The sequence below is a fragment of the Cydia fagiglandana genome, chromosome 6 (genome assembly GCF_963556715.1).
Source record: "Cydia fagiglandana chromosome 6, ilCydFagi1.1, whole genome shotgun sequence".
Taxonomy (NCBI): Eukaryota; Metazoa; Arthropoda; class Insecta; order Lepidoptera; family Tortricidae; genus Cydia; species Cydia fagiglandana.
In genome coordinates, this window is record NC_085937.1 from 16,512,737 (window position 1) to 16,525,349 (window position 12,613).

The 12,613-nt window shown below is 37.6% G+C and overlaps 1 protein-coding gene across 1 annotated transcript in view; it reads left to right on the forward strand.

Annotated features, from left to right (window-relative positions):
* Positions 1–12,613, forward strand: part of LOC134665408 (sodium-dependent dopamine transporter) — a 33,843-nt gene that overhangs the window by 8,224 nt on the left and 13,006 nt on the right. The gene's annotated exons all lie outside the window — the stretch shown is intronic.

Genomic DNA, 12,613 nt, shown 5'->3' on the forward strand with positions numbered 1-12,613 from the left:
TAGGTTTAGCACAGCATGAGCACCGCACCATTATCTCGCCCAAGTTAGACTACCCGTAGTGCCTGGCCTTCTTTAAAAGGTACAAAAAGACGGGTACCGTCGTATCTCGCGGGCGAGATAAGTAGTTACTGTCGCCGCGTTCCTGTGCTAAACCTACTGCTAGAAAGTCGACTTCCTGCTTTGGCGCTTCGTTCTTCCAACGTGTGGCGCTTCCTCTACCTCTATAACAAAAATGGTGAGGGTGACTGTAGCAAGAAACAAACAAAGTCGACTACTGCCATCGCCTATATTCGCATCGCATAATAATGAAACGAGTAGGACAGCGTCGAAATTGTACAATATTACACAACTTGCTCATGTGTAGGTAGGTACCTACTTTATTTAATTGAATCTATTAATGCATATAGGTATACGTATAAATATTAACTTATAATATAAGTGAATACATTTCTAAGGGTAATTTCGGAATCAAAATATCATAATACCTATACGTCTGCATAGATGTGAATAACGAAATCTTACCTTTTTTTACTGTTGTAAAAATTTACTCTACGAGTAGGTAGTATGAATACAAACATAAATAATTTGACTGTAAATTAGTTATTGCAGTTTGAGTGAAGTTTCTTCAACAACGCAAGTTTCGGTATACACCAAAGTAATGCCCATTAAGAACTTAACTAAGTTGGTAACTTGTCAGTCACAAGCAGGCCATTTGACTCCGTGCTCAACTGCGTCTCTGTGTGTGTAGCTTTGATCGACAAGTTACGAGGGATCGATTCGCTTTGAATAAAATTGAATCCCTATCTATACGTAATCCGATGGAGACCGAAAGGTGATAAGGGGCAAATGTGACTTTACCATGAATTTTCATAGTTATGGTTTTATAAACCATAACTATATTTTCGGCAGGCGGGAGAATATACGAGTACCTAAATCAAGTTAATGTAGAAACGAGGATATTGTATTTTATCTAAGCAAGATTTATATTATAATAGTTATTTGTTTGTGTTGTTATTATAATAGTTGTTTGTTTTGCCCCCTAGCGAAATAACACAACAATTTTCACCACCCCAACCCGAAGCAAATATTAAATGTAAAATTTCATTCAAAATCAAACCAAATCAATTCCAAATGAATGTTATTAAATATGTATCATCCAAAATCACCATTTAAAAGTCAATTCTACCAGCAAACATAAGAAAACAACTTAAAATTTGCATTTGATTACTTTGCCTCACATGTGAATAAAATGCAACTTTGCTACGTACGTACGTACGTACTAAAATGTACGTTTATAAATGTGTCTGTTACATAATTAAATGAAAGGATCTATCTATCCAATAACTTTGCTATCCGTTTTTGAAGTGCAAAGTAAGCCTTTCCGAGCTGGTGTGGTGAAAAGATTATTTTGGCGCGCAAGAAGCTTCACTTCTGGTATCGTAATTAGGCGGCCAAAGGGTTAAGTATTTTTAGTTTACAGCAGGGATATTTCGCGTCCATAATACTAGGCCAGTGTAAAACTGTTTCTCCACATTTATTCCTTTCGTGTTTGTTTTTTCATGAATTCTTATGTTTGTATTGATTAATTATTGGATTTATTGAATAACAAAAGTTATAAACTATTATTAAAATTAAGCATAAACTAAATAAAAACTAATAACTTAGGTAAATAAATTAAACTTACCCACCTACCTTAGGTCCCCCAGATCTGTCCCCTGCGAAAGGGTGCCCATAAGGCTGGCTACATTCCCACACTGAATATCTTTTTTTAGGCCCTGAAAAAGATTCTGAGCGTCATTTTGTGTTTTAATACAGTAAAATTATACATTTTGCGTTTGCGTCAAATCCGGTAGTTCTGATTTTTTGCAGACTTATTCATGACGTTGGTCCAATGAATAATCCAAGTTGGTGGTGACCTCGAGCGCCGAACGCAACTTTGTCAAAAATCGAAAAACCTGCGAAAATTTCGGTTTATGTTTAGTTTTGGGCGATTCTAAGGATTCTAGGTTTTTCGATTTTTAACAAAGTTGCGTTCGGCGCTCAAGGTCACAAAGGATTATTAATTGGGACAACATCATAAATAAGTCTGCAAAAAATCAGAACTACCGGATTTGACGCAGAAGAGCCACGTTACAAAATTCTACAATTTCACTGGATTATTTGTGTTGTTATAACAAATAAGACACACTCAGCAACGTTTAAAATTGCACTTATACTCTGGCAAACCCACTTGTCAGTATAAATTTTCTATGGGAGGACAACCCTTCACCCCTACATTTATTAAATTTTATTAAATTGTACAACGGGACTTAATCGCGTATTTACATTTTACGATTTACCTTCAATTTCCGAATTTTAAAAAAATCTGTGATTTTTTTAAAAATTGCTGCCTTTTTCTACTGACAGAAATGGCTTGCCAAACTATAACTTCATCCATTTAAGCTACATCTCTATCAAGATTTCATTAAGGTCACCTTGACTCTATTAATCTCAGCCTTATCCATATAATTATCCTCTCGAGCGCGGTGAACGGCTAAGTGGCTCTTGCGCGCTAATTGTGCCGCTAAGTATCTTGTCTGTGCAGTAAGAGGGTTAAGTATGGGAGTTTACTACAAATGTATTAAAAAAAATCAAAATAATTTGATACCTTCGTTTCTGGATTAGTACTTTTATCTCTTAAGTTCTTCTTCCTGGCGTTATCCCGGCTATTTTCCACGGCTCATGGGCCTCATGGCAGCCTGGGGCTTGATAACTAATCCCATGATAGGCACTAGTTTTTACGAGAGTGACCCGCCTAAAATAATTTTAATATGGGGCATTATCTATGAAAAGGGAGCTTATTGTCGATGGCGCTTACGCCGCATAGCGTCGCGCGGCATTGTATTTATACCGGAGCATCTATAATAATGGCGTAAGCGCCATCGACAATAAGGTCCCTTTTCATAGATAACGCCACATATGTTTGAGTCTGACGGGAGTTTTATAGTTAACATTTTTGACGAAGACATTTGTATCAAGATTTGTTTTTAAATAAACTGAATCTGAGCATCATCCCTGCAGCCTACACCTATATATTAATATTACCTACATTACGTACCTCCCGCGCGATGAATGGTTAAGTGGCACTTGCGCGCTAATTGTGCCGCCAAGAGTCTGTGCGGCGGCGAGAGGGTTGTGTGGGAGCTTAGGTAGGTACGTGACACTTTGACATTATCACCTGCATTTAATAATATGTAACATTGACAAACTAAACTTTGGCACCTAACGACTGATGATATGAGAACAAAATTTAATTAATATGTTAAAAAAACTGAAAAAATTACATTTCGCTGACTTTTGCGGTACTTAATAGCTAATAGTAAAATATATATTTTTTCTTACTCATTGTTACTGAAAGCTAACAAATTTGATTCTTAACTAATGTTACAATGCGAATCAAATTTGTATTTTGTAAAATCTGTGTTTTAAAATGTATTACTCGTACTTACTTGTATGATAAAACATCATTGATTCTCTTGCAATATGCAATATATTGTGAGCTTTATGCTACGAGAGCGCTACGGCGTAGCGCGTAGCAGGTATGGTATTTCTAAAGCCGTTTACAAATAGGTACTCAAACTAGAAAATATGAAAATATCATGATTGCTCAATTATATAGCAATTGCTCCCATGAGCCGGGACAACGCGAAGAAGATGATGATGATGTATTATTAGCAATTGCTGAGAAGGCCACAAAGTGCTAACAACCTCAGCGGGTTTCCATTTCTATGGCCTGTCACTATGCCCGTCACTTTCACACTTTCATACTTGTTAGAACGTGACAGGCATGGTGACAAGCGATAAAAATGACTCAAAGTAGAAAATATGAACACATGATAGCTATCATGGCTCATGTGAGCAATTGCTATATAATTGAGCTCAATTATATAGCAATTGCTCCCGTGAGCCGTGGAAAAAATGCCGGGACAACGCGAGGAAAATGATGATGCTATATATAGCAACTTCTGAGGCCACAAAGTGCTAACAACCTCAGGGGACTTATCATGATGTCCTTATTGCGATTCTTTTAGGACCTAAACTGAATTGCTAAGGGACGGAGCTATGCGACTTATATAGCTCCGTCTTTTAGCAATTCAGTTTAGGTCCTAAACAGAATAGCAATAAGGACATCATAGTAAGCCCCCGGTCACAGAACATAATAAACTAGAATCTTAGTGGAAAACATTTATTTACATACAATATATATACAGTGGTACAATTAAACGAAATTAATAACTAGCTTAAATCTAAAATAGGCCCCTGAGGCATTGTAGCAAGGATGCTGGCGGCATTTCCCCGTTGTATCGCAATACTGAATAGTTGAAGTCCAACTCTTTACTCCAACGTAGGCGCATGGGCATGTATGCCACAAACCAAAGCCGCACTCGTAAAAGACGTCGAACAGTTGCATACGTCAATTAGAACTCCAGGTAGGGTTGTCACTACCGCTTGCCGAGCTAAGCGAGTCCAACCACGCACGCATGAATTTTAGAGTTGGAATAATAAACTTGTACCGTATTAGCTATTTTGGGCTGTGTTTAACGTTAAAATCAACGTTTAAAAGTCAAAGTGGTACCCAAATGAAATATATTTAGTATATACCTACCCCAAGTAATACCTAAATAATTGTCCCGTATCCGTCGCCTTAGAGACTGGTAGACATATCGCAAATATATTTATATGTTGTAAATAATTAGGGACTTTTTTTGTCTTTATATTATTTTGCTCATTTATATATTTAAGTTTAGTTTTTAATGAGTTTTATGTTTAGATTATGTAGTATATTTTTAACGGTTTGCCTAATAAATTATTAATATATTTATTTAATCGTATGGCTTATACAAAAATAGGCAGTTATATAAAGGGACATGATGAAATGAGATTATAAAGAATTGTAAAAAATTTAACTTGTTGTTAACAACAAGTGACACTATTGACAATTTTTCACCGGGCTTCAGATTCATCTCGTCATATCATTATTATATACTGATTTTCTCGACTCGACTCGCCTCGCACCAATCAGAATGCACAGCCTGCTCGAGACGGCAAGGCGATTGTTAACCGGCTATTATGCACTGAGGCGCGCGCAATCACCGCTAGTGGCAACCCTAATGAACTCACGGCTTGTAGTGGAGAACCTTACATTGAGTGCTTCAGGCCTTCTGAGTGCGTTTCAGAATGTGTTCCAGTTCACTGGAGATTTGGGAGTCGGGTATTTTGGGGAGGAGTTACTGTTTTGATTTGGGCCGAACAACCTTATTAGATTGACGTCAAGATTTTATAAATATTATTTATATATATTTTTTTTATTATAGGAAAAAAATACCATTTCAGACTATTAAGCCAAGCGCGCACCACGATTTTTTGTCGCGCGATAATTTAGTCGCAGAAATGTAACGTATGGGTTTATATGGCGGTGCGCGCATATGCGACAAAAAAATCGCAGCGATTTTAAAATTGTGATTTGTTACATTTTTCCGCGACAGCGCGCGACGCGATTGTCGCAAAGTGAATTGCAGCATACGAAGCTGTATGGCCCCGCGCGCACTGCGATAATAAAATCGCAGCCGGGACCTCAGTCGGCATTTCGCTCTCCAAGCGTCAACATATCGGAACCTGCTTCTCCAATGGAGTTACAAGATGAGACGCTAGATGTTGACCGTTTAATTATAGAAATAGAAGGAGATCACCTTTGTGGTATAAATACTCAGTCATACAGCGATTGCATATCGTTTCACGACAAGCGACTGGTACGACATCCATGTCGAGAATTAACAAATCGTCGACTTTTTCATCGCAGTGCGCGCACTGAATTTTCTGCGATAAATTACAGCGCGATTCTAAAATCGTGTCGCAAAAATTAAAATCGTGGTGCGCGCTTGGCGTTAGACCCGAACTTGGAGCATTCCACGAAATTGTCTACCGTTGTTCCCTAAAAACGCGATTATTTTAGCTAATCGACAACACTAAATTATATCGTATATAAATTACGTGTAATATGAAATATCACAATAGGTACCTAACCTACGTCGTCCAGATATACACTCAATACCACAGATTATTCATTAGTTGGGTCATTCTCTGAGAAGACATTTTGTCTGCGGTTACGTCTAATTACCACGACTCTTTTCATAGATTTTGTATGAGTCGCGGCAATTAGTCCGCAGGCATTTTTTGAAAATGACCTAGTTACTTCGTAACACAATACGCGTCATCTACCTACTTAGATGTCTACATCAAACATCAAACATCAACATTTATTCAGCAAATAGGCCACAAGGGCACTTTTACACGTCAACATTGAATTTACATAAAAGCAAAAATAATAACATCAAAAATTTTATAAAATAAAACTAACAATTCAATCTAACGTATTACAATTACTAAGAGATGTATATGGTCTCTTAATGTCGAATTACATACAAAATACAGATAAAAAAACACACGAAAAAAAATCTATAATATTTAGAGGTGTAAATGTCTCTACGGCGACAACAGCCCAGCCATAACAAATCCGGATCAAATTCATAACCTGTAAATACAATCAGAATCCGCCTCGCTTCTGTGCTGCGAGTGACAAGACGCGTTGGGCCGGAAATGAGTCCTTCGCGGCCGGAACTGCCTCTAATGAGATTCGTCGCCTCTACTCGTTCCGCCGTTTAGGACCGTCTTCAAAACTTTGGATAATGGATAATAAGCCACTGAGTTGAGTTGCTGAACTTCTGAGCATATTAATTTAGTGATTTTTAAATTATTTTCGGGAATACCTCATTTCCGAAATTACCCTAATACACCTTACCTTAGCTTCGTGGACAAGTTAACTTGCTGTTAAAACTTTCGCCTAGTGGCACGATTGTTTAAATTTTTTAGAATTTTTAACTAGTCGTCGATGTCAATATGGGTATTTTGACTAGGTACTACTCAAATCAGTTTCTTTTTTCGAACTGTCAAAACGATTTTCCTACTATGAAATTTATATGAAACACTAGCATGTGACGTCACAGTCAAATTCCCTACTCTTTATAGTTGTATACGGGTTTTAGAATGGAAATAGTGTCTAAAAATAACTGCTCTCTCAGTTTCTCTATCTTCTGGTGCTTTATTTCATGCATGGTGTAAATAATTTATTTTAAATACAGTCAAATTCCCTATTAAAGCTTAAACTTTATGAAAATTACTTAGCTTACATATAAACTTTCACAACAGCCAGCATCGCCGTCATTTTTCACTACCCCCAAAGTTTCCTATACACTAATTGCATCCGGTCTTTGGTCTCAGCCCTTTACCGTCCAGCAGTAATTGACAATCAAAACGGTACACGCCAGCAGCAACTTCGTTACCCTCCCGATGTACAGGAAAATTAGTAACGCAATAATGGGAGGCGTACTTAATAAGATAATGTACTGGGACACTGGGAGGAGGAGACTGCCTGCGTGTTGTGGACTCCGCATATTATACTCGTACGCTTCATATCATAAAGAAGAAGCATTCTGCGAACTGTCCCGTGCAAACGCATTTTATTATGTGCATTAGCACTTTTTATTGGCGTTTAAAGCCGATGATCATTTTTCGGGGCACATTTAAAAAAGAAAATCCTATAAAGTAAACGTACTGGTGCTCGACGCGGTCCCATCAGTATACATGTCATCTTGTAACTTAAGTCATTGTCAATAGAGGTGACAGCAAGGTGTCATCTATTGGGCATTAGCATGTTGAGCACTAGTACGTTTACCTTACCTGGATATTTTCAGAAAATTCGCGGTTGTCCCAGACAACTTTACGGAATGCAATTTTAAGCGCATTTAGAGAAGTGACCTACTCGCTACAGAAATGTGTCATTGAAGTTACTGGCCATCAAATTTGTTTACTGAAGCCGTTACTATACCTATACAGTTGGGTGCGCTGCGGTGAGAATCGTACATAATGAATATATAATGAACCCAATACTCGCGGTCACCGCATAACTCCATTCCGTACATTATTTAGGTACTTAACAACAGATGCAAACAAACCCCCAAGACCCGGGACAGTGAGTTTTTCACTTTTCCTCTAAGCAACATAACAAAGGCCCTTGATTAGATTAGGTTAGATTTGAACTAGCGTAGCAACATAGCCACATGACTGAACTGAGCGGTAACTTTCACATAACAAAATATGTAGCACGGAAAAATATGTAGTGTGACCGTCTTGCTGCATCTAGTAAAATGATCTATTCTGGGAGGTCATCTCGCCGAGGCGATCGCGTGGCGTAATCTGATTATACGCCGTCGATGACTGTCTTTTGACGTTTGAAGCGAGATTGCCTGAGAAAATGTATTTAGTGCTCCGAGGGAATGTAATTCAATATAGCTGAACCGAGAGTGGAGCGATGCGGATGTTTCGGGATGGGGTTTGGAGTAAAATTTGTGTAGGTAGTAGGTCAGGAAATGAATGCTCAAAAAACGTTGTAGAGGGAAATGCTAGGAACACAATTTTTGACTCCGTAACTTTGTTTAGACTAGTTAGGAGGTGAACATATCAAAAGTCCCTGGCTGTAGCCCCGGTGCTGCGGGGTAGAGGGGGGTAAGAAGGTCGAATTCTTCGATTTTTCATTGATATCTTGGAAACTTTGCATCTTAGCGACATGACTACTAAGACAAACCGAAAGCTCATAAAATTAGTTACAAGTTTTATCTAGTCAAGTTTTTCGATATCTCGAATAGTTTTTGAGATAGACGCTCTTGAAAGTTTATTTAGGGATTTTAATGTTATCTTGATATCTACATCAGTGATGCTGTTAGGCCATGTTTGGCATCATTTTCGTATAAATCGGGGGTGCTGAATTCATTTATGGTATCACATTGACACTATTCCGAAGTAAAAACAAAATTAAAAAAATATATATTTTTTTAAATCTCTCTTCACGCTTAAACCGCTGAACCAATTTCGTTGAAATTTGGTACAGAAATAGTTTCAGGTTCGACACAGGACATAGGATAGTTTTTATAACCAAAAGCATCTTTTGAGGATGTGAAAAGTGGGGTGGAAGTTTGTATGGGGAGTCAGTAACCGCTGAACCGGTTTAGGTGAAATTTAGGATGGTATACATCTGTGATTTAGATGAAAATGATACCTAACATGACTTCAAACCTTACCTTAAGCAGTATGAACCTCAGGAATTCAGTTTCGTCGATGAAGTTGAATTCCCCCCATACTCCATTTCACAACTTTAAAGGATGATTATTGAGATAAAAAGTATCTTATGTCCTGTCTTGGGACTCGAAATATCTGTATACCAAATTACAATTAAATCGGTTGAGCGGTTTAAGCGTGAAGAGGAATTAAAAAAAAAAGTTATTTGTTTAAAGTTTATATGTTTTTTCTTAGGAATGGTGTCAATGTGATACCAAAAATGAATTCAGCATCCCCGATTTATACGAAGATGATACCAAACATGGCCTAGCAGCTTCACTAATGTATATAGATATCAAGATAAAATTTAAAGCCCTATAAACTTTCAAGAGCGGATATCTCAAAAACTATTCAAGATATCGAAAAACTTGACTGAATAAAACTTGTAACAATTTTTATCAGCTTTTGGTTTGTCTCAGTAGTCATGTCGCTAAGACGCATAGTTTCCAAGATATTAGTGAAAAACCGAAAAATGAGACCTTCTTTCCCCCCTCTCCCCCCCAGCACCGAGGCTACGGCCGGGGACTTTTGATATGTTCACCTCCTAACTAGTCCAAACAAAGTTACGGAGTCAAAAATTGTGTTCCTAGCATTTCCCTCTATAACTTCTTATTTCTTGGCCTATAGTAATACATAACAATTCGCGTGTTGACATTATCATGGTGCCAATGTAACTTTTTTACGAGAGTCAAATCCAACCAACTACCTGCAACCAATCAATCCAAAAGTTATAGTTGTGAGAATCGTACGCTTAAACTGCCCTGCAAGCCTATTATGGATCGCTTTATCCACATTTATCCACGTGATAAAACAACTGTCACTTTTTAACTCTGCGGGATAAAAAGAGATGGACACCGTTTTATCACGCTGTCATGTAGACAAATACGACTATCATATCCGTACTGGTGTATGAATGTTGTAGTACATCATTAAATTATAAATTAATTTTGTGATTTGGTCAATATCTAGATTTAAACTCCGTCTGTTGAAACTCTGTTAAACTACGTTGAACTAAAGGTAGAAAAAGGTAAACTAATTTTAGATTGATCGTTGACATAAAATTTAAATTCTCTACAACCATGGGTAACCATGTTTCTTCAGAATTTACCTTTACCAAAAAAAAAAACAGTATATAATACCAAAAAATAAAAATATTTATTTCACTTACCTAAATACGATGATGAACGATCCATTTAACATTTACTGAATGTGTAATAGGGTTCCTGCTCACTCCTAGTAAATCACCCTGCGTATGAAACTGCTAATGTCAAATTATTTATTTCCCTGAATAGGTATAGGAATACAGGTTTAAGTAAGAAAATGTCTCCATAACCGTCTCCCTCCTAATTGTCGGGGCAGTGATTGCGCGGTAATTGATTGCGGCCACTTCATCACGCGCCAATTCATCACGCGTGACGTGACGGCTACGGCGCACTAGCCGGGACTTGGCCCTTGTTTTGACGAGACTATATTTTAGGGTGACTTTTCGAAATCATACTACATTGCCAATATTAGTTAATTTAGTTAGGTCAACTGTAATATGACGGATGAGGCAATGCGTAATCGCAAAAGTATGAGTGTGATAGATACTTTTGAAGAGCTTTTGAACGCCTATTTAATTTATTTATCTTATTTGTAAACCTATTAAATGTCAGGTAGGTACTTTATGCGCCCCTTTCGGACTGTCCTATTCTCTCCAGTACATCAGCGTGTATCCGGTTCGAAGGACCATGTATGACCGGCACAATTTGGAGTTGGATAAAAGTCTGGTTGAATGGTGGATGGATCCTCAATAAAACTGTGTATTTTCACTTTTCATATACATTTATACTGTGAATCGACACTATAAGTAATTTTATGTCTTATTGATTTAGTCTCTTGGGTCTCTTGACTTGATCACTTGGTGTTTTTTATTTACCTACTTAAAACTACGGGCTATCACACAGTCTACACGTAATAATCACAGCAGTGTACACAGCGTAGGTACGATTATTGCAACAATGAAAAGTGCAATGTTTTTAAATCATATGTATTGTAGTTGATTTATATGAGAAATCGTACGGATTTTTGCTTGCTTTCGACTGCTATTCAAATAATTAATAACAAATTTAAATTGAAATGAAACTGAAATTTGTTTATTGCCAGAACATAGTGTTTGGTTGATATAATCGCAGGTTTTAAAAAAAGGTATTAGGTACTACATTCAGTAGCAGAAGTTGCTAAGCGGGCGAGGTGCTCAGAATGACCTTAACACGCTCTTATTTTCTTAATAATAAAGGCGCGTCAAGATCATTTTGACCACCTGGCTCGCTTAGCAATTTCTGCTGCTGATTGTACTTCAAGAAAAACTAGTACTAAATCATAACAAACCCACTAAATAATACAATACGACGCTCCATAATAGACACATTTCCGTCGGCATCGAAATAATCCAGATAAAGATCCAACCCGGCTGATTTAATGCGTACCGTTGGAAATCTCATAATACCCAATCATCCGGCGTCTGCCGGGACACACCCGGCATTCCCGGGCTATGGGAGACGATTCGATTACACCTGACTTGAACCGGGCCGGCAATACGGATTTGATTTAATAGACCTTGTATTTATTGACTGTCGGCTCAATGGGGCAGTTGGTTTCCGAGTAACTGGGGAGTGGAGTTATGGAGTACCTATTCTCATCTTGCGCTTTGCTTTTACGTTTCTTGAGAAATTAAAATGAGAAATGATTTAATTTAGGTAGAATTGAATTTTTTTAGAATTGTGTTTCTGTATTTCTTGTGCAGAGGTGCAGCTGTTTGTATCATTAACATAACTTCGTCTTCTTTTTTTTGTCTTTATAACATTGAAAAATTTTTAGGTAAATACTATTGGAATATCGGAATATCTAACATATCGAACAAGACCGTCGGAAAATTGATGCCCTTGAGCGATTGGTGCTGGAGACGCATGTTACGAATCCCTTGGACAGCTTTTCGAACCAATGTATCCATTTTAAAAGAACTTAGGATAAGAAAACACAGATCCAGGGCCAGATCGAAGGGAAAAAAAGATCCAGAGGAAGATTTCCTACGCGATTGACCGACCTTTTAAAAATAATGACGGAGTCATCTGTAGTCGAGTGCACTCGCAACACCATCAACCGTCAGAAATGGAGACATCGCAAGAGAAAGTTTGAAGTCCACCAACATAACCGGAATGAGGACCAGCCATGTGCGTTATCCATCACATTTTTACACGACTGCTCAAAAAAAGGAGTGGATGTTTTTAGCGTTCATGTTTGTATGTGAGTTTCTTTATAATCTCTCACTTTTTCTTACAACATTGTAAACCGTTTGGGATGACACTCCGTTACTTAGTTAGGAAATACTAAAACGTAAATAAAGTTTTATTTGCATGCTCAA